This window comes from Trichosurus vulpecula, chromosome 3 (assembly GCF_011100635.1).
Source record: "Trichosurus vulpecula isolate mTriVul1 chromosome 3, mTriVul1.pri, whole genome shotgun sequence".
In the NCBI taxonomy this organism is placed as follows: domain Eukaryota; kingdom Metazoa; phylum Chordata; class Mammalia; order Diprotodontia; family Phalangeridae; genus Trichosurus; species Trichosurus vulpecula.
This window is the reverse complement of record NC_050575.1, coordinates 340,999,515-341,026,077: the sequence shown is the minus strand read 5'-3', so window position 1 is coordinate 341,026,077 and position 26,563 is coordinate 340,999,515. Positions and strand designations below refer to the sequence as shown.

Genomic DNA, 26,563 nt, shown 5'->3' with positions numbered 1-26,563 from the left:
AACCAGGGGTGAAAGAACAAAATAAGGTATGATATAATGGCAACCACATGTAGACATATGCATGTATGTATCTATTTTAGCAGTCAGTCACTAAGCATTATTAAGTCCCCACTATGTGCCAGACGTTGTGCTCAGTGCTGGGGATACAGAAAAAAAAAAAAAGCAAAAGACAGTCCCTGCCCTCAAGGAGCTCATAATCCAGGGCGGGCATTTATATAGTGCTTTCAAGTTTGCAAAGTCTTTTCTATTTTATCTCCCCAGTAGAATGTAAGTTTTTTGAGAGTAAAGATTGTTTCATTCTTTGTATTCGTATCCTCCAAAACTAGTATAGTGCCTGGCACGTAGTTGGTACTTCAGAAATGCTGCTTGACATCATTTATGTTTCACAGTCCTATGCATAGGTACTATGCATATTATTGTCCCCGTTTTACAGATGAGGAAGTTGAGGCTCAGAGAGGCTAAATTATATGCACATAGTCACACAGCTAATAAATGCCAAGGTAGGATTTAAGCCCAGATCTCCCTTAATTCATGTCTAGCATTCTTCCCACCATATCACATTGCCTTTAATGATAAAAGATATCTAATGAGGGGATTTTGGGGGGAGAGATGCTGAGAACCCAAGCCTTTATCCATAAAGGGACATGGATGGAATTTTTCCCCTATGTATTCTATTGTACATACACTAGTTTTCCTAAGCTCAGAAGAAATCAAAACCCCAACCAGAGGGTACATACAGAGAATCTTGTAAAATGCACCTGGTAATAAACTCTTACACACAGGCAATGACTATTGTTATGCATTTGCCTACATGTCCATTTGTCCCTGAGGCTCATTATTTCTACCACTACTATGGAAACATGCCACAGCAACCTAATTGCAACTACTGCTAGAGGGTAACAGGTGCACCAGGGTCCATTACAAATCACTGTGTAGTCCAAAAAGGCCACATCAGCACTGGCTTCTAATTGAGGTAATGATCATTGGTAGCTCACAGACTTTGAGTTTCTCCTTTAAATAATGGACTAATAAAATATTAAGCTGGGCTGAGGGGAGTAGTGTCAATATCTGTAATTACAGTATGAAAGAAAGCAGGTGAAAACTGAGGAAGATCAGCAGTTCTTGAAATCATTCAGTGCCAAACAAATATGTGTCCTCTCAAGACATAGGGCTTGAAGTGACTTGGATTATGCTTGGCATTTCTACGATTACATGGAAGAATAAGAGGTCAAAAACATCTTACAGGAGTGGGGAACCTTCAGCCTGAGGCCACGTGTAGCCTTCTAGGTCTTTGAGTGTGGCCTTTTGACTGTTTTACAGAACAAATCCTTTTATTAAGGGGATTTGTTCTGTGAAGTTTGAATTCAGCCAAAGGGCCACACTTCAGGACCTAGGGGACCACATGTGGCCTTCAGGCTGCAGGTTCCCCACCCCTGATTTCTAGACTCACCTCATTTTATGGAGTTGGACACTGAGACCCAGAGAGATGAGGTACAATAAAGTTCCGCTTAATGGCCAGCCTAATCCTGTGAAAAAGGATTGAACCATATATTCAACATTCAGAGGATGAAGAAACCCAATAATAGCTGAGTCACCTAATAACTTTAATGAGTTCTCCTTGTAGACCATGTTCTATCTGTATGAATAAAACAGGAAAATGAAAGAACTAAGCCCCACCCACCTTCCAAAGAGGGAGTGGAGAATAACCTTAAGAAAAAATCCTTTATTTATTTGTTTAGTACTTGCCAAATGCATCACTAGCTACTTCAAGTTTGAATTCTGGGGTCTAACCTACTAGAAAGAGGAAGGAAGGTGTCACTGGGTAATTTCATTTCTTTTGGGATGAGAAGATGATTCCATACATGGCTTGTGAAGCTGGAAGAGCACAGTGTAAGCTACAATATGAAGATGCGTAAACTTTGTCTTCTATTGTGATTTATTTGGATAATACAGACTTTATAGCCAGGGGATTGCCTGTCTCAGAGCCCCAGGTGTATTTCCCTTCTGGGAGAAGCCAAGTCCTCAGAGGCAGCCAGGTAACGAAATGATTAGAGTGCTGGGCTTGGAGTCTGGAAAACCCAAGTTCAAATCCATCCTCAGACATTCACTAGCTATGTGATCCTGTACAAATCATTCACCCTCTGTTCGCCTCAGTTTCCTCCTCTATAAAAGGAGAATAAAGGGAAGAGGAAGGAACAGCATTTACTTCTAAGAGATGTTATGAAGATAAAATGAGATAATATGTGTGAATCACTACAGAAACCTGAAAGCACTAAGGAAATGCTAGCTATTATTCTTAGTAGTAGAAGTAACATTAGTAGTATTTAAGTATGGATTAATATAGACCATAGATGCTATACAAATGTTAGCTATTTTATTATTATTATTAATCACTACTACTACTACTACTACTACTACTACTACTACTATTACTATAGAGATATCTGGGGTGACAAAGGTGCTCATTTATAGATCAGAGACTTGTCATAGCTTCACTTCTCTTCCAAGGAACAAGGTACACCATAAGTCTGGATAGATCCCAGAAGGAAATGATGAGATTCACTGGAGATGAAGGAGAATTATATTTACTGCTTTGGGGCTACTGTTTTCAGTTTTCCCCCCTGGTTTTGTTAGATTTTTCTATTTTTTTCTCTGTGGTAGAGTTAAAGTTATTGTATAACCGATGTCCACGTGGTTACCTTGAATGCTTATATGTCCTTTTAAACATGTCCTTATAGACCTTACAGACCTAAGCAGGAGCTTTATGTTGGGATATCCCAGTGGTAACTCTAGGCAAGAACAAAAGCAGAGAAGCCAAAAGGAATGCAATTTTGTTAGGCTGTCTATAGGATTGAATTTGGTTCTTATAAAGAACCTGGGATGTCCATTATTTGGGATCACCTAATACTGGGATTCTTAACTTGGGTCGATTGTTAACTTTTTAAATAACGATATTTCAATATAACTCATTTCCTTCACAATCCTATGAATTTTATTTTCTATGTTTAAAAACATTATTCTGAAAAGAGGTCCATAAGCTTCACCAGATTGCCAAAGGTGTCCATAATGCAGAAAAGATTAAAAAGCCCTGCTTTAATATGTATGATATCCTCAAATATGAAGTGATCATCATTGGACATTCATTGAGGAGAAGCATGATAAGAAGTCAAGACCCGACAGCCCTTCATTCTGGCCTCTATTCTTCCACTATTTGCTGTGAGGCTTTATTTTCTTCACCTATAAAATTAAGAGACTAGATAAGATAACTTCTAAGTTTTCTCTTTCCTCTACCAGTCTAAGATTGTCATGATTCTATGTCATAATCCTTAGAAAAGTTTAGCAAAGAACTTGTCTTAGAACATCTGTGATCACTTGAAGCCCTAAGATGCTTACCTCAAGTGATTTCCATTGCCTCCTGTGGGCAATTTTTATTGGATTTATCAAAGTGGACTATTAATGCCAATGCCATCGAACTACCAAGGATTAACAAACTATGTATCTAACCAGTCAATATTTGGCTGTCATTTAATGGATTTATCAAGGAAGGCTAGGGATTCCAGTGTTATCTAACCAGTAAGGATTAACTAATGAGTTTCTTTCAAAGAAATAAATCTAGACGATGCAAGGTGGTTTCTCTTTTCTGGAACTCCTCAAGAAAAGACTAGATAAGCATTTGCAATGGTGCCTAGGGAGGATTCTTATTTAGATATGAGTTGGTTCATGGAGGCTTTTATGTCTGAAAATATGTGACATACTAATTCTTAGAGCAATATTTCCAGTAACTGAAGTGCTGAGTTCTATTTTTTTGCTTATAGTACTAATGGTGATGGGGAAGTGAATAAGATTAATAAATGATCAAGAACTTTTAAAGATTTCCTCAGAGTATGCAAAATTCAAATCATTTAATAAAATTTTCCCATTCAATAATTCAGCTCATAATTCTGTAATTTATATTACATGAAATAAAGCACAATTGTCTTATTTTATCTTTTACATATGCATTTGAAAGCCCATCCACTGCATATGGGGAAATGTACCTCACCTTATAGCACAATAATTGCCAATCATTGTAGTCTAACCAGTGACTTGTTCAGATGCATTTTTTTCTCTTTTATTGGACTTTTTTTTCCTAGCAGATTTTTTTCCAATCAGCTTTCAGTCATTTCAAGTGAAGAAAATAAGAATACTGAACATTCCTCCTGATCCTTCTGTATTAGTTAATTTCTCCATTATAACATTCTTGGGCCACATCTTTCTCATCAAAGTAAAAGAGAATTATCATTATTCTGTGATGATTTCAGCATACTTTAAGCAATGTCAATCAATTTAATTCAGTCCAGGCTGAAGTGCCTCCTCCCTATCCTACTAATTTTGCCATCTGTCTCAATTGTCTTGAAAACTAACTATATGGATCACATATTTTATGACAAACAGAAAAGCTAGACTTTCTCTGATTTATTTCTTCTATGTTTTATTGTATCCTGCTTCTCTTTTCCTAATTGATCTTTTTGATGGAAAATGGGACAAACAGATAATTCATATTTCCTGTTTTTCTTTAAATAACTTCTTTCAAGAAGTATAACATTCAACAAAGGTTATTGAAGTAGAAATGTGAAAGTTAGATGTAAAATTATAATCAGTGTGGTTTGTATCGGTTCTTTCAACATCTGGTTGGAGAGAGAGAGAAGGTATCAGAATGAAGGAGTTTCCCAAGAATATAATAAAAATGGGATAGAATTATGAATTTTCCCATGAGCCCTACTTTACCATCATATCAAACTACACATATGATTTACTCCCAACTTTTTAATTTTAAGTGTTAATCATAGAAACATGTAAAAAAGGGAGGAATCATTGATATACCTAATTTTTTCTGTGATTTTACAGGGATATCAAAACTGGAAATTTCTTTGCATATTTCTGGCATTCTGTGCCAGATATGATTATTACTAAGAGAATATGCAATAAGAGCTAACACACTAGATGGCATAATTAGAATTTAAAAAAAGATCCAATGGACTAAAACACTAGGGTTAATCTAATTAGATGGCATTTAATAGGGATAAATATGAAGTCTTAATATTTGGGTTAACAAGAAAATCAACTATGTAAGGACAAGATGGGGGAGTCAAGGTTAGACAGCAGTTTGTCTGACAGAAATCTGGTGCTTTTAGTGAGTACAAGCACAATATCAGCCAAGAATAGGCTATCATAAAAAAATGGGGATGCACTAAGAGAGGCAGAGCTTATAGGAATGAAGTGGTTATAGTCCTCCTGTACTTTGTCCTGGTCAAGCCACATCTGGAGTATCATATCCAGTTCCAGGAATGACAGTTTATTAAGGAAACTAATAAGCAGAATGTCCATGGAGGGAAATCAGAATGGTGAAGAGCCTCAAGTGCATGAGCTTTGGTTGAAGGAAATGAGGACGTTTAGCCTGGAAAAGAGATGATTCGAAGAGAACATCACAGCTGTCTTCATGTATCTGAAGAGCTGTCATATGGAAGGGAGATTAGACTTGTATCATTTGGCTCTGGAGGGCCAAATGATGATAACCATCAGTAGAAGTTGCAAAGAAGCAAAGTTAGGCTTGAAATAAATAAGAACTTTCTAGCAAAACCCAGCAATCCCCAAGTGAAATGGACTGCCTTAGGAGGTGAGAGCTTTTAGACCGGGGGCTAATAGACCACTTGTTGGGTGTGCTGTAGTGGGGATTCTTTTTGGGTTCAACCATATGGCCACTGAACCTTTATCCAGTTCTGAAACTCTAAGGCTCTGACCTTTCTCTGCTAGAGAGGCATGGAGTACAGATATTCATGTCATCTTATCCCTCTTTAAAAAACAAACAAACAGACGAACGTAAAACAAACAAGAAAAACCGAAAACATGGATAGCATTATGGATAATGTCAAGGAATCATAAACTTTTTTGTAAGGATTTGCCAGCAGACTGTGGAATTGGATCCATATTCTTTACTGTTCATCTCTTCTGGTTGAAGAGTTCTCTCAATTTCAGACCAACTGCAATAAGTTAGTATTTCAGACTGGTGTCACTACTGTCACCACACCCAGCTGCCTTTCAATGTTCGTCAAATCAGAGAGTGTGGTGGGATACCAAAACTTCATTTCTGAACCTCCAGTTTATATAAAATCTCTAAAGAGAACAATTGCATTTGACAGATATCCTCAAACTTTCCTTCACATATCATCCTATCTGGTCACAGGTAGCAAGCTTGCAGTCAAACAAAAATTTTGTTTAAAAGTTTGGATTGAGTCTCTTTCTGCTTTTATTCCCCATAACAAATTATTATTATTATTATTATTATTTTTAAAATTCCAGCATTTCATTGCTTATAATAATTTTGGCGATTCTCCACTTAAATATATGACATGTTCAATACCTAAACATATGTTCTCATTGGTCATGTTTTAAATTAGGAAGTGTGGTGCACCAAAAGAATGCTGGACTTGTAGTTAGAGGCAGAAGAGAATGCCAAAGACATTTGCATAATGCTTACTAAGTGTCAGGCACTATGCAGAGCTTTTACAAATATCTCATTTGATCCTCATAACAACACTAAGATGTAGGTGCTACTAGCATCTCCATTTTACAGTTGAGGAACATGAGGCAAACAGAGTTTATATGACTTGCCCAGAATCACACAAGTAAGTGTCCGTGGCCAAATTTGAACTCTGGTCTTCTTAACTCCAGGCCCGGCACCCTATCTACTGCACCACCAGCTGCCTGGAGACACTATTTGGAATCTTGTTGAGTCACTGACCATTTATTTGACTTTGAGCAAATAACTTACCCTACTTTATTCTCAGTTTCTTCATTTGTAAAATGAGAGGATAAGCTAAGTGACCTTTAAGGTACATTCCAACTTTAATCTACAATACCACATATCCAATCAATGAATATTGTCTAAGACTCGTCATGTGCAATACAATGTAATCTTTCCATATCACTCAACTAATTCTTATAAGTGGTCCAGGATAGATATGGAATGTAAACGCCAATTGTTTACCCTCTAGAAGAATACTAACAAAATCATTGAATAGACTATCTTAGATTAGTAGTTGGGGGAAGCTAGGTGGCTCTGTGGATAGATTGTTGGGCCTGGAGTGAGGAAGACCTGAGTTCAAATTTGACCTCAGACACTTTCTAGCTGTGTGATCCTGGGCAGATCGCTTAACCCTGTTTGCCTCAGTTTCCTCATCTGTAAAATGAGCTAGAGAAGGAAATGGAAAACCACTCCAGTGTCTTTGCCAAAAACAAACAATAAATAAAACAGCCAAATGGAGTCATGAAGAGCTGGACATTACTGAAATGACTCAATAACAACAGACTAGAACTAAAGAGCTGAGTTTTAATTCTGGTCAGGCCACTCACTTGAACCTCTGGTCCATAATCTCCTCATCTGTAAAATAACACTATTTATAAAGTATTTTGAGTGGATTGTAAATGGTAATGATATCTTCTCTCTCTCTCTCTGTCTCTGTCTGTGTTTCTCTTTTCTCTCTCTCTCTCTCTCTCTCTCTCTCTCTCTCTCTCTCTCTCTCTTTTCTCTCTCTCTTCTCTCTCTCTCTCTCTCTCTCTCTCTCTCTCTCTCTCTCTCTCTCTCTCTCTCTCTCTCTCTCTCTCTTTTTTCTTCCTTCACTCCCTTCCTTCTTCTTCCTTCTTTTCCCCAATTATTGGGTTAAAGTCTCTAGGTTCATAATAAAACCTTTGCAAAGTCTGTCCTTAGTTATCTATGGGAATATGTTTTTCTTTCTTTCATTTTATCATTTAAATCTTTTAATAGTTTTAATACTTGGATACTTAATTGCAAAAATGTGCCAAGACACCCCGGAGCATAAACTGGAGAATGAAACATAAATGTATACTGGCATTTTGGGTACTTGTAGTCTGCTTTTGATCAGAAAACAATACTTCTACCCACTACATATTCATCAAGGATTTTTCACCTCCTCCATTACTTTATGACTTTTAAGTGTGCTCTCTAAATTTCCATCCAGTGACAACACAATCAAAGAGGCGTGATTAATCTCCCCCTCTCTCACTCCCTTTCCTTCTTTTATATAAAACCTTAGCCTTAACGAGTTTGGACTATATCATAAGGCATTTAATTTTAGCCACGGGGTATATATTCTCTGTCACAAAAATAAATATACATAAAATAATGCTAGCCAGTAGAGAACTGTCTGTGACGGAGTTGCACGACTTTAATTTTCTGAAATGAGAGTGGATGCAATTAACTCTCTGGTGATGACTAGGCAGTTGATAGTTTAGTAATCTCAGTAAATTACAAGCACCCATAGCAACCAGCATAGGGCAATGCTCTTGATATCATTCCTTTCTATTCTGAATGACAGCACTGTAGTTTATTCACAAGAATTGTGGACTGGTCATCAAAAGACCCAAGTTACAATTTCAACTTTACCCCTACTGGAATTATTTGCAAACCAGCGTCCTCATTTTAAGAAAACATTTTACCTCAAAATGGGTGGGAATCAGGGGAGGAAGACATTAAATAGTAATATAATTTCTGCCCTGGAAGAGCCTCTGAAGTCTTGGTTAGAGTAGCTAATCACTGTTAATATTTTCAGAAACTCAGACTTTCCGCAAACAGGTTCAAACAAGCAAGGACATACTGTAGGGGTGGAAAAGAGAATCACAATTCCTCTTCAAAATTTGGTGGCAAAGGAGAAATAGGAAACATCTGTTAACATCTGTTAAGTACTTAGATTTGAATAGTTAGTTAATTTTCTTCTCTTCCTATCAAATAGGGATAAAATCTTCTGGCCTTTTCCTCTCTCCCCTGGGAGCCCAGAAGAAAGGACTGGGATCAATCCAAGCTACTATTTTTATGATCATTTTTTCCAAATTCAGGAGAAAACGAAGCAAAATTCTGAGCAAAGGGGTATGAGTTTTGTGTGGTACATAACCTCATTCCCTCACCAGCATTTTGCAAAATGGTCAAATAACTCTATGAACAGAGTCTGGCAGAGGCAGTCACGAAACCATCTAAAAAATGCCTAAGCTGGGACACATATATTTTTAATAAAATACCTATGAATGGTCAGAAATATACAAGGCACTCACTGTGTGCCCCAGTTGGAACATTTATTGCCTGCAGGAACACCTGAAACACTTCCTCTATGGATTGTGCTGTCTGATAGAGTCACCTAGAGAGTGGCCAAGTTTGCTGAGTATCAACACAATAGGCATTTACTAACGGTGAACTAGAGCTTTATTGCCAGCCAATATATCAAATCTTGATACCTTTAGTATTTTGGCACCTATTTATAATACTACTTTCTTCTGTTTTCTGTGAACTTCTGTTCCATCACATTTTTGTGTAGTTTGATTTTTTTCTGTTTATTTTATTTTTTGGAAGGGGATACAGAGCAGGGGAGAGGCAGCTGGAATAAGATTAATTACATAACCTCAATGCACTGGCTACTAATCAACTCTGTATTCTTGTGGTTCTATGGCACTTCATTTGGGACATAGGCTTGGAGGAAATTCTATCTCCTATTATCTATCAGATATTTGGATCGTTTGATTCAACCTGAAATTCAGCTCTCCCAAATAGAATTCCTAATTATTCTCTACAAATCATTTCTCCATCATAATGTTCCTGCTTCTATCAATGGCACCACCATTCTCTTAGCCAGCGTGACTCAAAACTTCAGAGTCATCTCTCTTTTGAATCTCTGTATCCAGTTTATCATGAAATCGGGTGAATATTTTTTTTTTCAAAATTACATTTTACTTCAATAAAAGTTCATTATGTGACTCCTATATTTAGAGCACAGAAATAAATGTTAGGCACCAGTATAGATGTAGGTATCATTTCTCATGGAGAATACTATCTCATGAGGTCATGTAGCATATACACAAATAACTACCATACAAAATGAAATATGACCTGAGTTCAAATCCAAGCCCTGTTAATTTACTACCTATGTGGTATTAGCTAGTTGCTTAACCTCTCTCTGCCTTAGTTTCTTCACTAATAAATGAAATAGTTACATCAAATAATCTCTGAGGCCCCCTTCAACTCTAACTCATGATTTAATTATATAAGAGGTACAAATCAAGTGCTTTGTAAGGCCTGACAGTCAGAAGGATTCTTACTGACTAATGGTATTGGAGAATATTTCTTGGTGGAGATGGCATTTGAGTTAGAGATTAAAGAATATCAGGTTTTGACTATGCATATCAAGGCTTTCCTTAAAAATCCCACTACCTGTCATGGAAGGTCAGATCCTAAGCACTCCACACCAATATTAATCTAATAGCCCAAGGCAGATTAGTGTAATAGCCTAAGGTCTCCCCAAAAGCTCTTGGATCACATATACTGGGTTTGATCTTAGTGAAGGAAGAATTGGGGTTGGAAGAGACTTGAGACAGGAAAAGCAATTAGAAATAGTAATTTTAATAGTCCTGTGAGAAGTGATGAGCACCCATACTAGGGCAGTTGACATGTGAATGGAAAAAAAAAAAATGAGAGGTAGTGTGAAGTTAGAAAACAAAAGATTTGGTTCCGGTAGGAAATGTGGTGTGAATGAGTGTGAGAAATTGTGGATGAAATGGAAGACAGGAAAATATCCTTAGCTGAGAGGGTTGGCTAAGAGGTATTGTGGGAGGCCTGAAAGGAGTTTGAAATGGTCACTGTGAACACTGGGACAGAATGGATTATGGAGGAGTAGACCTTAACACTCAATTCATACGAATCTCTCATCCTCATGCTGAGTCAACCAGCCTGATGTTTTGCTTTTTAAGATTCACCAAGACAAGGCACACTATCTTTAACAGTAATAGAATGAAAAAAAAATGCTTTTTGAAAAGTACCACTATCTTACATTTAATTCTGAAGGTAATAAATGAAAATGTAAAATTTCATTTTTTTTTCAGATTTTACTACAATCTAAGAAAACAAATTACAAATACATTATTAGCTAAAGTAAGCATTACCTTGTTTATCACATATGTGTAGATTTATAGAGAGTAAAACTGCTCACTGTGTATATATATATACATATATGCATAAGTATGTATGTGTGTATGTCTATATAATTATATTTACATTCCTATCTGTCTATATATCATCAATCTATATTTATATTCATCTCGGAACAGGTTGGGGGTAATGGTGCTGAGTGAGCAAAGGAAACAGTAAAAGGCTATAGATATTAAAGAGGAATTTCTCCAAATCTGCAATCTATTCTTGTGGCTTTTCACAACTGGAATACAAATCTGCCTACAAAAAAAAATACAGAACTTCACTAATTTCCACTAACAATGGTGGAAGCCCACTATGGGGTTATTAAATCGGAGAGATGTGTGAACAAACATGATAATGAGCAAGCAAAGTGCATCATAAAATATATTTTGTTCATTTATTTTGACAACTGGGATATAATTTGATTAGGCAATGTACTGAAGTTTAGTCAGTAAAAGCAATAAAACATGAACACATGAGACCTGACTGCAGATTGTTACTATTGAACTTTTTTTTTATCTTGAGGAGAAGGGTGGACAAGCTAAAAATTTAGAGGGAGGATGAGGTTTATGGATTGGCAAAATGAGGACCAGGGAGAATCAGCTGCAGTCTATAGTTATGTTTTCAAGATAACATGTTTCAATTCTTTATTCTGTGCTTGTTCAGTGAGCATCTGTGTATGATTTCATTACTGAATAACTGCTGTGTTTCATTTTGTGTTATGGTACAATTAATAGTGCTAATATAATATGTACTAGTTACCTGATTAATTACCCCTGCTCCAATTAAAGAAGTAAATTTAAAAAAAAAAAAACAAATTCTCTCTTGCATTTGGTCTGTCTTTAAAAAGTTGCCCATAGGAAAGCAGGAGATCCTTCAAAGACCAACAACTGAGCCAAATGTACCCAGGGAATGAGAGTGTTGGAAGGTCAAGGATAAATACGTTGGCTAATGAGTTAATGGCAATCAAACAGACATGTTGGTGATGGGAAACAGAAATGTGATCGTAGGCTGGTCCTCTGCCTTTCCCAGCGCTGAATGCTATGTGGGAAAATGTAGTTTGCGGCTGTTAATTGATTTTTATGACACTTTTTTTTGTAAAAATTAAAATGCATATCTTTTTACAACCTTAATAGTTTTATGACTACTGTGAGATTTATGTGCAATGATACACCAAGAAGCATATGCAACAACTCCCTGAAAAGCACCGAAGTGGATTACTATGGTTTCCTTTTGTGCTTTGGCAGCAGACAATCAAGATCGTAATTACAGGAATGGTGCCACCTGCCAACTCAATTGAGCAGAACCACGTGGCTCTGCATAAAATAAAAGCATTTCTAACATTAAAAAGTAAATGAGTGTTAAGCCAGAAGGGCCTTCAGGGACAGCCTATTGAAAGCTGAGTATTTCTTCTGCGCTCCAAATGACTGACTCTCACTATTATCCCATTTTACTGGCCTTGAAAAAAGCAGCTCCTGCCAGGGCCTTTCTCGTTAAACTAGCCCAGCTAATGAAATGCCATCTTTTTGAGCTACTCAGGAGAGGTCTGGTGGAATCCAGACTAGCAGACAGGTTTGCATTAAAACCCTGTTTTGGATTAAAAGTCTGTTCCTATCAGTGCTGGGAAGAAGGAATTAGATTCCACTCACTAAACCCTGTTGCCTTGGGGGGCCTTAATGCCCCATCCTCTTCTGAGTTGATCGAAGAATTGTCAGAGCAGTGGACGAAATAGTGGTGGAAGTGTTAATGGTGAGGTCAGGTATGGGAAAACAAATATGCAAAGGATGAATCAATATTTCAAGTCAACCATTAGTATTCGCTACATCAGTCAATAAGCATTTCAAGAACTTGCTATGTGCTAAACATTGTGCAAAACTTCAGAGATACAAAAAAAGACAAAACAAGACAAAAAGCCAAAAACAAGACAAATCCCTTGTCCTCAAGGTGCTTAAAGCTGAATGTTAAGGGGAAATATGCAAAAAACAACATACAGTGACATTATATATTTTATGAATGGAAGAGACTGCCAATGGTAGCCTTCTTCAGAAAGTGGGATTTGAGCTGATTAGCACAAATTAATTCCCCCTTAAAAAAGACAAAAAGATACCATCAGTCTTAATATGTCTGGGGAATCTCAAAGTACCTGGAAAGTAGGGTAGGGGTAATATCATAGGTTAGTAGGGAAAATGAAGAGGACATATTTATAGGACCGAATCAGCCTTGCAATCTTTGGTCCTTGGAAATCCTTCATTAACATAGGTGTTTTACCAAATTAATCTTAGGAGTACAGAGGCAGAGGGGTGTATGGGAGAAGGATTAATCTGATTTTCCTCTTCTATTCTTTCTTATAACATAAAACTAGATAGGTGGCTCAGTGAATGGAGCCTTGGGCCTGGGTTCCAGATCTATCTCTGACTTTTATTAGCTGTGTGATTATGGGTAAATCTCTTTATCTCTCTACCTAAGGCAACTTTCTTAGGTATAAACTATACCTCGATGAATTGCCAATCTCCATTTCTGGGAGATATTCCTTACAGTAACAAAATGATAGGTCCAGACAAACAAACAAATAAAACTCCTTAAGACTATTGAATAATATGGTAAAAACAATCTCTACATTTGGAGTTGGAGGACCTGGGTTCAAACCTCAGCCCTGTCACTTACTACTTGCATGATGTTAGACAATTCATTCCACTTTTCTCTCAGACTCATTTTGTTATGTATCATGCTAATTTTCCCCCAAGCATACCGAACCTTCCCAGAAAACCCTCTAAGACACTCTTGCTAGTTTGTAAAGTGTTGTTTGAGATTAAAGCACGCTATTACTTAAAAACAATGCACATTTCCGGATTAATTACCAAAGACAGATGGATTTAGAGTCAGAGAACCTGAGTGATACTGCTTGCTGATGGTAAGACCTCCAGGAAGTTACTTAACCTCTTGGCTCAGTTTTTCTCATAATGGGTTTGTACTACATTCCATATAAGGTGTCATCTTTGAGTTCTCTAGATAGATGATCTCATTCCCTAAAATAGAGATAGTTGGGGTGGGTCAATAGGTAGAGTGCTGGACCTGGAGTCAGGAAAACCTCCAAACTTTGGTCTCAGACACTTACTAGCCTTGTGACTCTGGGCAAGTATTTAGCCTCTGTTTGCCTTAATCAACTGGAGAAGGAAATGGCAAACCATTCCAGTATTTTTGCCAAGAAAAACCCATGGACAGTATTATCATGCCAGGGTGGGGTCAGGGAGTGTCAGATATGACTGAGCGACTGAACAGCAACAAAATGACATACAATATATAGCAATGAGAGGTGGTGGACAACTAGCCTCAGGGTCAGAAAGATCTGGGTTCCTGTCTTCCTCCCTAGACATAGCAGTGCTGTGACCCTAGGCAGGTCAGTTTAGCCTCTTAGTGCCCTAGGCAACTCTCTAGGACTCCTAATTGCGGAGCAGATGTAGATCTGCATTGGTAGATGGAGCTTCCTCACAGAACCTCTGTACTCAGACAAAATTAAAAATTTAAGCCAATGATAATAAATAAACAAAAATATGGCAATACAGAATAATAGTAGCAGCAGCTAACATTTATACAGAGCATATCATATGCCAGGTGCTGTACTAAGCACCCTACAATTATCTCATTTGACCCTCACAAAAACCCTGGGAAGTAGGTACTATTATTATCCCCATTTTGCAGATGAGGAAAATGAAGCAGAAAAAAGTTAAGTAACTTGGCCAAGGTCACACAGCCAATAAGAGTCTGAGGTCATATTTGAACTTGGATCTTCCTGACTCCAGGCCCAGGGGTCTATCCACTGAGCCACTTATTTGCCTTAGAAATATAGAATCTAGTTTTATGTCACAAGAAGGAACAAAAAAGGAAAAACAGATTAATCTTGCTTTATAACAATTTTCCCCAAGGTAGATTAATATTTTGGATTGAAAATTTTCTTTTAAACCAACTCTCATCTATCCAAACTGGAAATTATAATGATAATCCATTAAATCTGGATATTTTACTTCTATTATCCCTGCTCAGTTTCATAAGTACGTAGATAATTTAGAATATGATCATTATAATCAAAGAACAATGGGGATCTCATTTAGCCACTAAGAACAACAGTTTGAGAGAAGATTGTTTTCTTCCCTAGGTGTCAAAGATGCCTTGAAAGAAGTGCCAAAGAAGCCTGAGAGCCTCATTCTCCAGACAAGATCCTACTTAATGTATTGTAAAACAGTTTCTATCAGCAGACATCAACCTGTCTAATGCACATTAGTTCCCTCCCTCCTTCTTAGTGACTATAGGGACACTCAGACCAGCATTCTCCACTTATACCTTTCCCTTCTTCCCCACTTCCTGGCATTCTTTGAGCTTCAAAAAAGAGATTCTTCCAGGTTTATAGAGAGAACCAATAGAAGGGATTCAAGACACTGAAAAGGAAGAAAATCTTAGCACAAGTTCCTGTTCAGGCATCCTGACAGTGGAATCATAGATTTCAGGGCAAGTTGAGGGAGGCAAGCCTATCAGATCACCAGCATCAGAAGTCCCTTATGCTGCTGCTACATACCTTCAGTAAAACTGCTTCCAGTCAGTATCAATAACAGCTGATATGAATGAAGTCCCAGTTGTGCTAATTGTGTGGCTTCTCTCTACCTGACTTGCACCTGTGTCCTGGCTCCCTCTTTGCCTCACTACTGGGATGACTGGCTTCATCGGCATTAATTGTTGGGTATGTGTGGCTTTAGCTGGCAACATATGAACTAGTTTACTCCCTGCCAGACACCTGTGCTCTAGAACCCCAGGGCATTGAAGTGGTTGACACAGTGTCTAGGCAATGAAAAAATGATATCAACAAAATTAGGTCTATACTATTTTCTATAAATGGATTCACAGGAAAAGGTCCAGTTACCTCAGATACCAGTCTAGTCATGTTATTAGCAGGTGGAAAATTCTGTCCTCAAATGGACCTAATTCATTGTATTCCTAGGCTAGGTATATAAAACTACACTCAGTGGAATGAAAATTATATGTTTTGCTTGAATTTAGCCTCCTCACTCACCAGGCAACTTTTTGGATCACACTGGAAATTTCCCATGGTGAATGATAGGGAATTGCCAGTCCCGAAGAAGCTCAAACAGCTAAATTGTCTGACCAAATCATGATTTATGCTCACTATATCAAAACATACAGGAGGTAATCAATTAGATTCACCTCATTGACTCCTATGTAGTCACTCAAACCTTATTATGGCATTGGTACTAAAAATTATCTAAAAGAGCTAAAATGACCCCAAGTTCCATATATTTACTATTTACCAAGTGAAGAAATACTTCCATTATTAAAAATTACTTCATTTAAGTCTCCAGATATACTCCAATCCCAGTTCTAACACGTTGGGATTTGGAAAACAATCCTATATTCATGCTCTTATAAAATTTGATCATATACACTCTTAGCCTTCATCACCTTTATTACAATTAATATCTTTGGAAACAGATTGCTTAATAATTTCTTTATCTAGGGTGAGAAAGGAGGGTTAGTAGGGAGAAAAAAGTTTCCTGGCTTGGCAAAGGTCTACCTGTCAATGTCCCCAAATACAGAAACCTCAACATTTGATGTGCTTCCAGCCCCTGCCATCATCTTCCATTGACTTGACAGAATTCAATGGAATTGGGGTGGGGGAGGGAGGGAGGGAGGGAGAGGGAGAGAGAGAGAGAGAGAGAGAGAGAGAGAGAGAGAGAGAGAGAGAGAGACAGAAAGAGAGACAGAGAGAGGGAGGGAGAGGGAGAGGGAGAGGGAGAAAGAGAGAGAGAGAATCTCTCAAGTTAGAAGGAATCTCAGTCTAGTCTAATGCTTACATTTTAAGGATGAGGAACAGAGATGTTAAGAAAATAACAGACTTGCCGAAAGTCACCCAGATAGTAAGCACCAGAAGTAAGATTTGAACCTAAGGCCACTGACTACTCTATAGCCATTGTTCTTTATTCTTTACCACACTTAAAACAACAACGTGTGAAATTGAAAATTGATTTATTTTTTATCATTCTCCTTTGCTGTGTGAGTCGAAATTCCTTACCCTCATTACAAGTTTAATCATGTAATCTTAGATTTCTCGGGTCATAATTCTATTCTTGTGCCTTGTACCTCTATCCTTGTCTTAAAACTTCTATGTCCCACCCTTGTAACTTCACTCACTATCCAGGTTCTGGAGAAACTAAGGTTAAACATATTCAATCTTTGCTGTTGTAGAAACTCCCCAAAATGCCCAAATCATGTGTCTTATTTGTGGTTAAGGAGATTTCAGAAGGTGAGGTCCAAATGTTCTAACATCAGGCTGATTTTAGAGTTTTTGGTTTTTTCATTTTTTTTTATTTTTTAGCCAATTAGAAGAAGACACACTTCCGTTGCTCAAGATTTTGTCCTGTCATCTTGTAAATCACTTTGAAAGACCCTGCCAGCCCTCACTCAGTCTTTGATTATTAAGAATCATCTGACCCCATTTACTGACAATTGCTAGACTTACTAACAAATCAATCACGCCGATGTCTCTCAGAACAAACACCACTACCACCACTGTTGCCACTAACAATGCAATACTGCTCAGTCAAACAAGGATTTTTGGCTATATAGCCCAAAATAACAAAATTAGGAGCATATTTTTCATATTTTGGTTGGCTATTTTAGTAATCTGTAGAGTTATGGACTTAAAAAGAAAGTATTTTAAAGAACTTTCCCAAAATTAGTGTTCTAAAGCTGGTACACTAGAGAATCACATCCTTAAGAGAAATGATATTATTTTACACACAAAGGTTACCTTGGTTGCCACTAGAGACAGCAGTCCAATATTCCAAAGTATTAAAACTCATAGATAAAAAAATATACTAAATGAAAGATTTTTTAAGTTTCATATTCACTCTTTCATTCCTTGGGGGATGATAGACTTGAAGGGAATAAAATTGAGTTATTTTGAAATAACCAAAAATCCTAGTATTTTATAAATCTGATTTGATGATAGGCAAGTTAGGTCAAGGTCAAAATGATGAAGTGTAAGAAAATTGTGGTACTTCTGCTTCCTATACCCTACTTTCTGCAGATCCCAATTGCATTCCTAGCAAACCTTATCCCACTAAAAATGCCAGGCACCCCTTCCAGGGATCTTTCCTGACCAGAACAAAACAATTCAACAAATTTACTTTATATTCGTAGGAAACGAATTTGTCATTCTTTAAAGGTGCATTAGCATTTTAAAATAGTCCCGTGTGGACAAGGGAAAGATTCAAACAAATTACTAATGAGAATTTTAAGTATAATCTAATCAACTAATACATATTTACCTACTTTATGCCAGGCTGGGGGGGGGGGCAGAGGGGAGGAATACAAAGAAGTCTAAGACCAGTGTACCTGTTACCCAGAAATTTCTAATATCGGTAAATATGTAAGACGTACGTAAATTGGAAAGCTAGTCAAGAGTATAAGCCACTTCTAGATGGTAATGCCTGGTGAATTGTACAGATGTAAGAGCTATTGTAGTCCAGAAGAGGGAGAGATTCTTGGGGGTTGGGATGGTTAGAGTGGGCTTTACAAAGCAAGTAAGATTTTAACTGTGTTTCCAAAGACAGGCAGGACTTAAGGGGTTTGGGGGATATGTATTCTAGTTCAGATAATACTCATGCAAAGACATGAGACAAGATAGCACAAACCCAGAAACAGGTCCTGTTTGGAATGGAAGGTTCCCAGGGGAGTAAAGTGACAGAAGACTAAACAAGTAGGTACACTGGAGCTAAATTATGGAGGGCATTGGATGTCGGTGTAAGGAGTTTAATCTCTAGGTCAGAGTTTCTCTCTGTGTGTGTATATGTGTATGTGTGTATCGAAGACTTCTCTGGTAGTGTGGTATTGTCTATGGACCCCTTCTCAGACTAAATGTCTTTAAAGGTATAAAGTAAAATTCACTAGTTACAAAGGAAACCAGTCATATTAAAACATTTATCAAAACATAAATAATATTAATCAATATAGACATATATGTTTCTGTATGTATCTGTGTACGTGAATACACATGTGTGTACATATACATGAGTACAGGCAAATTTATTGGCACATGCATTTATATATATATGTATTTATGTGTGTATATGTACATATACACAATATATACATATCTACTTATATGTATATGCACATACATATAGTCTAGACAATTTGGGGCCCAACACATTTTCGAAACCCATTTTTCACATTACTTCAAGATATTTTTTATTTTTTTTTTTTGTGAAGAGCTTACCAGCTGCCACTCATATCATGTGGAATAGTTCTTATCTACACCTGGCCTTCCCATGTGTAATGTTAGTGATGATCATATACATAGACATAGAGATCTGGAGTTTACATAAACTTAGTTGAAATCCAATATCATATTACACAATTTACAGCCACTCAGTTTCAGAGTGAGAAGACAGTGTTCAAGAACACTCAGAAAGAAATGTCTGAAACTGCCCTTGGTAGATGAATTTTAGGACTATAGGACTTAATTTTAAGACCTCAGGTTTTTATCTTTATCACTTCAACAACACTGAAAATGCTTCAAGGTTTTGATATACAGAATTATTGTCACTGTCAATAAAAGAAATGGGTCTATCAAACCCCAGATCCAGTTTAATTACTCCTGTGATGCTTCCTGTGGAGGCAAGAAATTGGTGTTTTTCTGATACTGCTCTGTTTTTAATTTGCTAAAATGGAACAGTTTCTCAGAATTGGACCTGAGAGAGTTGATTCATGATTGATGCCATCCAAAATGTATACATTGTCTAAGTGATGTTATACTGCTGCTACCATCCAAAGATTTCCCCAGCTGGAGGTGCCTCTTGCATGGACCACATCAGAACAGATGTTCCTAAAGTGACATTTTTTAACTGTGTTGGGCAATGCAGGTAGGTGCTTTGGAAAGAAAAGCCTCAAAATGCCTTGTAAACCAAACCCTAGTGCAAATTGACAGTCAGATGCATGGGAGGCCAGCCAGAGCACCTCTGTAAGCTTCTGGAAGTCATAGGAGGTGCAGGAAGCTTCCAAAAATCTTTCTGAGCATTACAGAAGGCTTGCCAAATATCAAAATATGCACTGCACTGCTCAAAAGGAGGAAGTTGAACAAAATGTAGTCTTTATTTTCCACTACATATTCCATCTGTTTCTTTCCCTAAAGGGTCATATGTTATATATTTATAAGAAGCGTTCACGCCTACGCTAACACAGTTTCCACAGTCTCTGTCAAACACAGCCTTCTCCTTATTCGCGACACATTTTTTAAAACATCTTTCTGTATCAACTCATTCTTTTATGGAACTTGTTCCCCTCTGATATCATTAAGCCTTTGATACTTTTCTCTCTTTCGCCATCATTCCAGAGAGATTAAACTGCATGCTGTATGGAAAAGTTTCTGAGGATTGTGAATTTCTATCGTTTTAATACAGGATAGACATTCCATTAAGTTCCTAAACTAAGTCCCTTTCCTCTTCTATGCTGCAAAAAAAAAAATTAAGCCACAGTGGTAGTGATGCAAGGAACTGGGGATCATAAAATTAGCTCATAGGCCTTTCTTAGAAATTAATCCTTTACTTTTTAATTTATATATTTAAATATCTTCAAGGACATAGGCTGCCGGTGGTAGAGAACCAAATAATTAGACAAGCTGCATTTTTTTCCTAAAATATTTTTTCTTTATGATTTGGATTATTCTTTAATCCAGAATTTCTTAAATTGGGTTCGACAAAATTGTTTTCTTTAAATTTTGAAAACTATTTCAATATATTTGATTTTCTTTGTCATTTTATATACTTTATCTTTTGCATTTAAAACTTTCTAAGAAGAGGTCCTTAGGTTTCACTAGACCACCAAAGGAGGCCATGACACACAAAATAAGGTTAATAACATTTGGCATAATACAACCCCAGTACTAATCTTGTCTTGCCATTTTTTCCAGATAGACCAAACATTTTCCCAAAGACTTTCTTCCTTTCTCCTCTCACATTATACTGCCACAGCCCCTTTTAAGAATCCAAAGTAGCTTTCTATCATCACTCCCAGACCTCCTTTCTGTAATTTCTTGTATATCCAAAGGCTCCTCCCTAGTCAACAAAGGGAGCCTAGATACCCTTTTTCTACATGAAGTAATCCTAGGCAAGAAAAACACCTTGATAAAACAAATAGGATGCACCAATGGGCACATTTTCATTGACCAAACCAACAATGCCCTATTGAATGTTTATCTATTATAATTGGATTCAGTAAACACACCTTAAGAAACATTTTGCCAGATTTATTATTAGGAATTAAATTATTACTTTTTACTGTCTCTTCCCCCAACCCCCGGCAAAGTCAGGAAAATAATAGAAAACCTCCTATCTTTCACTCAGGGATATCTAATTTACACAAGTAGTAGTGGTTGGTCATGGTCACTAGTGACTGACTATGTCTGGTTTCTTAAGTCATGATTAGAAGTGGGAGCTTTGAGTGTTTAAGGGAATTCAAATCCATGACTCAAATTCAACTAAGGCCTCAAGAATTAGTAATCTTATTGCATAGCTTTGATTCCACAGTGAAGAAAGAGCTGGGGGAAATGGTTTACATGAAATGTTTTTGAAGATTGACAACTTCAGTGGCTTTTAATGTTGATGGATTCAGGTAGTTTGGATATGGGTACTGTTGTGACTCTTTGGTGAGTCTACATGAAAGATAGTCAGTCCTGTTGCCAATGATATCCCATCATTGAAAGGAGTATACAAACATCATATCCCAGAAATCTCTACCTTTCTCAAAAACTCTAGAAAATATGGAATGTAAAACGAGTTTTTAAAAACTCAATGGCTATGCTATCCAAGACAGGTGTGAGATAAGCCAACGTCAATATTCCTATCCAAGGTAGACCTCTTCTCGGTCAGTGAATTAATGATTCATGTGTGCTAATATTAAAGTGGATGTGAAAGGAAGGATGCCATATAATTCTTATCCTTAAAGAAGCTATCTTTAAGAGTTTTTAGAGGATTGTGTACTGTTGTTGTTGTAGTTGTTCTGGGAAGAGAGATTGAAATTTATCCAAAATTAAAAGTAAGGTAAAAGCCCTAAAAATAGCACATCAGAACTAAGCAGTATCATCTTAGTGTTGTACCTGCTATATTGCCATAAACTGGGTGTCAAAGCAAAAACTGGAACATAATAAAGCTCACTCAGGAAGAAATTTAGAGAGAAACTGCAACGCCATCTGGTGGCAGTCTAGATTTTTATCCTAGCAAATGAGTTAACAGGTACAATTTGGCAAAGGATTGTCTCCTTCCTGGCCTTGGTAGTTCTGCTTTAGAATCTGCCTTTCAAAAGTGATGTCTGGATGTAATGGGGGCAAACAGGTGTATGTATTAGAACTTTCTATCTCTCACATTTCCTGTGAGGGTTTGGGTCCTTCCTCCTCCCAGTAGAAATGGAGTTTGCTAGCATGTGAACAATAGAGCAGTTATGCCTGAGTTAGGATCTCTGACCCTGGTCTATTTGCTGTTCCTTACCCAGGATGCTTCCACTTCCTGAGTCTGCATTTTCTATTGGCTATCTCATATGCCCAAATTTCTCTCTCTTCTCCACTCTGATTACTAGCTTTCCTGGATTTCTTTAAGATTCAGTTCAAATGAAACTTTCTGCAGAAGGCTTCTCCTACCCAGAGTCCCCCTCCTCCACCTTGTTCTTTTGCTCTCTAAGACAGCTTTCCATTTACACTGTAGACATCTTATATGTACAAAGCTGTTTTCATATTATCTTCTCTTTTAGAAAATGAGCTCCTTGACAGCAGAAAACAGGTTTTTGTCCTTCTTTGTACCCTCAGCACTTGGCACTGTGCTTGAGAAATAGCTAATGCTTTATACATGGTTGTTGCCTGAATAATATGAGAGGTATATTCACTGTAATAACCACCTGGATTTGGAGAGAAGACTAGGCTATTGCTAGGTGTATGTATGTATGTATGTGCAGTTTAAAAAGGCAATCAAAGACATATGAAAAATAATAGGAGGGAAACCTACGGATAAAATGGAGGCATTCCAATTGATTTCTGTCCTCTAGATAGTGGTAGGCATAGTTCAAAAGCATCAAATAATCAGAGAAATATTTAACCATTTAGTTATGATTAGTCAACAGAATGAATGGATATTTCGAGCTAAAAGAAAACAAAACACTTTCTCCTAAAATATTAAGATGCATTTCCCCAAATGATTCAGATAATTTTCTTAATTTTCCATCTTATTTTGGGGGGAATGTTATGAGATTTATTTAATATTCTTAGTATTATTAGAATGACAGATGATTAGAAGTGAAATGGATCTTGGAGGTTGTCTAGCACAAACTCTTTATTTCTCATACGAGGAAATAGGATCCCAGACAGATGTGATGACTTATCTGTGGTTCACACAATAAGTTCTCTCCCACTCCGGTGCTCTTTCCCATTCTATATGGGCTAATTACAATATGAAAGGGCATAAGTTGCTTTTGTGTGCCAGTTTTTATAGGTTCTATTTCCATAAAACAAGAAAAATGATTAAATAAATGAGCAAGAGTATGGCAAAAGCTACACTCAGTTTTTCTCTAGTCTCTGCTTTTTATCTCTGTATGAACAATATTTTAATCCTTTACTAATTAAAATTAGATATTTCTGACTACATATTTGTCAAAGATACTGTTGCGTATTCTTTTAGATTTCCTTGAACAAGTAAACTGTTTAAAAATATTTGATGGACAAGATTTATCATGTCTATCACAACCACAATGAAGATCTGGTGGTAGATGTGGATATTTATCTAAGTTTTATTCAATTCTAAGGAGCAATGTAAAGAAACAGCTTATATATCGTACTGTTCTACTGGTTGCTTCAAATTGAGACAGAAATAATGCTTCTTGGACTCAACATTATGAAATAAGTTATGATTTATAGCCAGAAGTCTTGATAAAACATTGCTACCAAAACACTTGATATTGGATTTCCTTTTTAAACAATAGCAATAAAGGATGACTTGAAACAAAGCAGACAGTATCTTTAAGTGCCATGGCAACAAGTTACAATCAACTCTATTTCATCATCCCTGTTTCAGTGAAAATCTCTGAACATCAAAGAGAAAAACATACCAAGTTTCTACTAGAAGCAATTTCTTTGGCAAAGTTTATAAACTCCAAAAATAGTGTCTTTGTGGAAGTGCCTACACCATACTAAGCTACAGCCTTATAAAAGCAGTACTATGATATATTATTCCCCTATGGTAACAGACACTATTGAAGCTCAACTATAATTTGGCACAGAACATTTCTATACTAATGTAATGTGACAATGTTATTATGTTCGCTATTTCCCATGCCATCATAGCCATATTCATCTTCACAAACATGACATTATGCTCACTAATATGGTTATATTATAGTTGTGGACTGTGGGGTGAAAGTATATAAACTTACGAAAAAGGATTCATGTATAATACAATATAGTGACAGTGTGGTATCTGTGTACTTGTGTGTGTATAGACTGAATGCCACAATTTTATTCTACAATATAGCAGATAGACTATTATATGACACAAAGTCAATAGCTTATGTCCACGAACAGACTAATGCCCAACAATGACCAACAAATTCTGAGATTGTGCTCATGTTGACATTTTCTTCTTAACCTAATTATTTGTTGAATTGCTAAGCTCATTAGAAATCTTTAGCACATCAGAATAAAATTAATTCAGACACATATGTTACCTAATGTCACACACTGTTTGCTTCAGGCAAAAATAGATTAGGGAGGGGGTAGTTATTTTAACAGGAATAATAAAATAAATAATAGGACAAATGATGTGACACATGGGTCTTGCACCTTTACAATCCTGTTTGTTAGTATGGGTTAATTAGATTATTGAAAAGCACTGTTAGTTTGGGTAACCTGATGTGGATTATAATTTGCCTTAGCAATAAAAAAGAGAGTTATTTGCGACATTTAACAACATTTCAAGTTCAATCAACTTTTTTGACATGACAGTTCTCATGAGGACCAATTTCATCAATAAAGTAGACAAACTATTTAACTTAGAATACAAATTTCAGAATTGGGATTCCTCATCTTTGGATATGCTACCTTAGATAAAGCACAAAGGGAGTACCAGGCACTATACTATCAGGTATCTGTCCTGGTTCCCTGTCTTTTTCCTTATTTTGGTAAACTTCACTGGGTAATCTAAAACAAAACCTTAGATTTCCTCCAATGAATCTGTTTTAAATCTAGAGCAAGGCTTGAGCAGGCTGCCATCAACTTTTTTTGCTCTGGGCCAGAACATAAGTTCTCTCCCAAGAAAAAAAGACCTTATCATGTCAAAAAAGGGACTCAATTTCCCTGTTTCACACTCTCCCCAACCCCACCAAACAAAAATGACTTTGGCAGCTCAAAGGTCTAGGACTCATCCAGCTTTTATAATCCCTTCCTTTTTTGGTACTTTGAAAGAAGCATATGATTTTTAAAAATAGACATTTTGCTTTACATCAGCATTATTTTAACCTCTTCTGAATTCAATCCTCCCTTATGAAAAGAAAAAAAAAAGCCAAAACATCCAATATTATAATCATGTGTGATAATGTATAAAATATATATTCCGTCCTCATTTTCCCAACCTTTGGCCTTGAGTTTTTTTGATACTCTTGTAGTCATGTATTTTATCCTTGTTCTGCATATTTTTCTTTGTATCACTTCCTACAAATCTTCCCATTTTTATTTCACAACACTGTATCACATTCATATACCAGAGTTTCAAGCCATTCCCCAATTTGGTACAGGTCTTTGCTACCACAAAAATGCTTTTATTAAAATTTTAATACATGTCGAAATTATATTTCTGACTTTGCCTTCCTTGCAATAGGAGGATAGTTGGGTCATTGGATCAAAGGTATGGATGGTTAAGTCACTTCTCTTTTGGGATTCCTGGGTGATCTTCTCTTCTCCCTCTATACTATTTCACTTGGTGATCTCATGAGCTCCCATAGATTCAATTTTCATCTCTCTGCTGATGATTCTCAGGTTTACTCATTGAGCCTTAATTTTCCAGCTGACCTCTTATCTCACATCTCTAGTTTCCTATTGGCACCTCAAATTAGAAGTCCTGCAGACATCTTCATCTCAACATATACCAAAATGAACTCATTATGTTCCCCACCCCACCCCCAACCACCCTAACTTTCTAATTATTAGTGAGGGTACTACTTTCCTCCCATTCACCCAGGCTTACAGCCTAGGTGTCATCTTGGAACTATCACTCTCTCTCTCACCTCCCCTCACTTATGTTGAATTTATTGCCAAAGCCTGTCCGTTGTACCTTTTCAGCATCACTTATATGCCCCCCCTTTCCCTCTGACACTGCCACCACTTTAGTACAAACCTTCATTACCTCATGCCTAGACTACTGCAATAGCCTCTTGGTGGATCTGCCTGCCACAAGTCTTTCCCCACTCCAGTCCATTCTAAAGTGCAAATTTGACCACGTCACACTATCA

At 36.9% G+C, this 26,563-nt stretch overlaps 1 protein-coding gene across 8 annotated transcripts in view; it reads right to left on the bottom strand.

The window, feature by feature from the left end:
- NRXN1 (neurexin 1) overlaps nucleotides 1–26,563 on the bottom strand; it is a 1,448,730-nt gene that overhangs the window by 684,171 nt on the left and 737,996 nt on the right. The gene's annotated exons all lie outside the window — the stretch shown is intronic.